Genomic DNA, 5,004 nt, shown 5'->3' with positions numbered 1-5,004 from the left:
CTTGGGATTCCTGGTTTTTTTGGCCTTAATTGTTTAAAAATGACAAATGACTCATTGAAATTCATAGAGGCAGATGGTGTTCCTTTTTACCATTTCTCTGCACAACAAACCTTGGACACTTCATTGTTCACCAATAGACCAGTATAATTCTTCCTTTATGCCATTTCATTCAAGAAATGTGCAGTTCTCAAAGACAGCTATGTGTATTTTTTCCGATGTATTTTGAGGGATCTGATTGGATATATTACCATTGATTTGGATTTCTTTACACACAATTTTGATGTCAGGGCCTACACTTGGAAAGAAAGGAAGGCTGGTGGTCCAGCAGGCATCCTTTTGGAAGTACCACACCAAGTGACTATCCTTTGTTTAGAGCACAGGTGTCAAACGCGATCACGACACGTGATGTATCGTGATGTTTTTTGCCTTTGTGGAGCTGGGGTGGGTGTGGCCTGGCCGTGATACATTCGGCCGCAGTCCTCCAGTTTGACACCCCTGGTTTAGAGCAATACCTAAATAAAAATGGTAAACTTCGTTGAAGTCTTTACTGGCAGACTTTGGAGCCTGTGAAGATGCCAGCCAGCGTGCTTCCTCACACTGGAACTCTTCACCAAGCTACGTTTGGTATTTTGCTTTTACGGTTGGCTTGGAATGAACAACGCTGCAGTGTTTTACTTCCTTTATAACCATAACCAAAACAACTAAGCAAAGACAATGGCTTGTTTGATCATTTATGGTAGTGCCAGAGCTGCAAACAAGTCCATTGGAAGGATCTTCTACTGCAGAGCTGTCAAACTCAATTTCATTGAGGGCCGCATCAGCAATATGGTTGCCCTCAAAGGGTCAGTTGCTGTCCCTTTCTCTCCCTTAGGCTTGCCCCACAGAAGCCTCTCCTATCCCCTTCTCTCCCTCAGGCTTTCCCCACGACATCTCTCTATCCGCCGCCTCTCTCCCTCACTACTTCTTCCCGCCAAAAACTCTCCTTTTATATGCTCCCCTCTCCCCCATGTGTTCACACACTGCCCAGCTGGCCTTTTTATGCAGTGCTCATCAGCTGGAGCTGTGTAGGCTGATTCTGGGGTCCCCGCCAAGCCCTAGGAGCCCTGCAGCTCCAACTCCCTGAAGACTCTGTGCAGCTGCTGGCCAACCCCAAGACCACCAGAAGCCCCGATTAGGTGGAGCTGCTTGCGCCAATCCCAGGGCCTCAGCAGAGCCCCAGCAACATTGCAACTCCAGTTGACTCTCCCCAGGCTTCTCTGGCACTGCCACCATTTCAGCTCGCCCCCCACTACATAATCACCTCCTGCTTATGGGCCAGATCTAAACACATCACGGGCCAGATCTGGCCTGCCTTGAGTTTGACATGTCTGTCCTATAGCATGAGGTATTCCATCATGCATTACATCCAGTTCTTAAATGCTACCTGATCCCTGTTGTATTACTCTTGAATTTTGTATTGTCAGTGTCTTCTTGTAGCCTTGTGATAATTACTGTAAGAAACTTGGATGCACCTTGATTATTTGCCCACTTTCTTAGCAAATACCCAATTTACTCCTGTAAAGACTTTGTAATTGGCCTAATTCTTTAAATGAGAATGGTCTCATTTTAATAAGCATCTGGATAGAATTAAAAAGGGCCTGTATGGGATCCCAAAGGTGCTTTTCCAAAAAGCAACTGGACTTTCTTGCTTCCCCCCCCCCCTTGAAACCTTTTTTCATCCTTGAAGCTTCTTGGAGGAGAAGAAAAATGTTTTCAAGGGGGGGGGAACCCCCAAGAAAGTCCAATTTTCTTTTGGTAAAGCACCTTTGGGACAACCATGACCTGGATAATTGAGAATCACCATAAACACCTATATGGGATGTATTTTCAAGAAATCATCTTGATTGTTCAGATATAACAATCAGATAAGTTGATTCAGTTGTTTGCCATGGGACGTCATGCATCATCTCTGCTTCTATCTATAATATGAAATTGGTTTATATTCTGAGCTTTTCCCCTATACAAGCCAGGTTGTACATCGAAGAGCACTGCTCTTTTGAATGATAGCTTGTGGTTCAGCAATTACATTTCAGAGATTCTGAGGTGAAGGTTGCTGCCTCTCTATTTCACTATAATGTTTATAGCAGGGGTCCCCAACCCCAGGTCCGTGGACCAGTTCCAGGCTGCGGCATGCCAGCAACCGGGCCGCACAAACAAGCAAAGCCCCATCCGCAAGATGCAGGCAGCACACAAAACCACGCCCCCTCCGGTCCGCTGAAAAACCTCTCTTCACGGAACTGGTCCCTGGTGCCCAAAAGGGTGGGGAACTCTGGTATAGGGGGGTTCCTGTCTGAGCAGGAGGATGGACTAGAAGACCTCCAAGGTCCCTTCCAGTTCTGCTATTCTGTTGTCATTCTGCTTTTCTGCTAATGATGGTTACCTATCACCTGGACACAGCTAAGAAGCCAATCAGAGAATGACATGGAGAGCAAAAGGGAATGGAAGGCTTGCAATATGTTTTTTACTTTGCTGAATAGTGGGAACATTTTAAAAATGTGCCGGTGTTTCTAGTTTCTACATAATGAAAGCAAAAGGATGGTGATTAGTCCATCATACAACTGTTTTCAATTTTTCTTCCCAAAACATAAGAGCAAAATTGCTGAGGTGCTGTGATTAATAATTACCCACACTGTGAAAATGGTGAAATTTACCATATATTTTTGTATCAATGTTATATAGTAAGGTGCCATAAATACACAATTATTTAACAGCATGGGACAGCAGCAAAGAATAGCTTTCCTCCTGTATTTTTTTTGTATTTAGCTTGTTTGATATCTTCTTGAGTTACTAAAACGGCCTTTAAAAATTAAGGTTAATTAAGTTTAATATTTTAATTACTCATGCTATTATGTACTTAACTTACTCGAACTGAGTGCATTACAATATTGCATAGGTTTACTTAAAGTTTAGATGCTCCAGGTTCTCAGTTAATAACATGCAATGAGGGAGCTGACTATCCTTCTTTTAATTTTGTAATATTTGAAACACACACACACACACACACACACACACCCCTCTTCTAGAAACAGCAAGGCCTGAATTTTTATGGATATAAAACCTAACAGAAATTTATATCATAATAGCTCCTTCAGGAAGACAAAGAGAGAAAAGACATCTCAAAAGCTCCAGAGGGAATCTTCATTGTCATAACTACCCTTTAAATTCCACAATGTATGTGTGTGTGTGTGTGTCTGTCTGTGTGTATACCTGTGTGGGAACAGCATCAAATGGCAACTTAGCCAATCCCTTCAGACCCTGCTCCTTTTTTTATATATGATGCATTTTAAAAAAGGGGTAGTCATTTGATCATCTGGTTGCTTCTACCATTTTTATATTATTGATCACACTAGGAATGCCTCTGTCTCTGTAAGCAGTATTTAAATCATATTTACTGTGATTTAGCATTGTTTATGCAGCTGGGAAGCTACTTTGGGAGAACTCTTGTTCTGAAATATAGCAGATAAATAAATGAAATTGATAAATATTATAATGTACTGGAGTTTGTAGCCTTGTTGCTATAAATTATTAGTAGCTGTTACTTTGATAAAAGGAGGATACATACAGTGTGACATATATTATTTTTTTAAAGGAATCTAATTTTAATGGAAGTTTTAAACGCAGAGTAAAAATTAATGCAAAGTAAAATAGAGTAAGAAGGAAAAAAATAAAAATAAAAAGGAAAGCTAAAGGGCAAAAAGACAAAGAAAAAAATTGTAAGAAAAATATATATAAAGAATTGGCTTATAGCAATAATTACAATTGTAAATGTATGACTTTCTTTTTTCTATAATCTCTTTTACATAACCATCAAAACCATACATCAAAGGTTCACTTTTTCCTATTTTATGCAAAAAAAAAGTCCTTAAAGGGTTTTCTGTCCAAATATATTGTCTTTTCTCTAATCAGACAGGTCAATTTGGGCATCTTAGCAACTATCATCTTCACCAACCCTTCCTGCATTGTAGATATTGCCAAATCTTTCCAACTTTGTGTATACAATAACTTTGTTTTTCCCAAATGTTTATCCATCAGTCCCAAAAGAAAAGAAATCTGGTTTCAGTTGTATATTAATCTTTAAAATCCTCAGATACATTGTATGTATCTGGACCCAAAATTTTGTACGGTAGTTTTTTTTGCATGTCCACCATCATGATTAAATGATCCTTCTGGTTATTCACATTTCCAGCATAGATTTGAGGCACTTTTATAAATTCTAGGTAATTTTTTCTGGTGATACATACCAACGATACTTCATTTTGAAAAAATTCTTAAGATTATAACTTGTGTAAAATTCCATCCTTTCAACCAGATATTTCCCCATTGCTCCCTCTATATATTATAACCAGAATTTTAGCTCACTTCATCATTTATTGATCATGCTTTGCTGAGAGTTCCAGAGCTGTACCCTCAACTTAATGTTAGAATGAAAGGGCTGAAAGAAGCTATTGAGCGGTTGAAGATGCCTTTAATTTTCTTCATAACCTTCAAGTTCTTGAAATTACTCTAAAGCAGGGGTGCCAAACTCACAATGTCACGTGATGTGTCGCGATGTATTATGATTTTTTCCCCCCATTGCTGGCAGTCGGGTGGGCGTGGTTTCAGCGTGACACATCCCGCCTGTGTGTTGGCAGTTTGACACCCCTGCACTAAACCAAAAGAAATTTTAAAATCAAACCAACATAGGAAAAGGGAACTTCCAGGCTGGAAGTAAAACACAGTTTAATTGTGCCTCTTTTTTGTTTCTCATGTTTTAAAGAGCTTTTCAATATATTAATATTAGCGCTATTCTGTTTTTAAAAGAGCTGCTTTTCACCTCTAAATTTTGTAAAGCTATGTTTCATAGTTTTACATTTTTAGTAAACATCTGAATTCTAAGTTATTATAGGTACCTTTGGGGCTGACTAAATAGATAAAGATGTGTATGACTGCATCCTAATTTTCATCTGGAATCTGCCATCCAGCTGC

Source organism: Vipera berus, assembly GCF_964194415.1.
Source record: "Vipera berus genome assembly, chromosome: 1".
NCBI classification, from domain to species: domain Eukaryota; kingdom Metazoa; phylum Chordata; class Lepidosauria; order Squamata; family Viperidae; genus Vipera; species Vipera berus.
Note: the sequence above shows the minus strand (reverse complement) of the source record.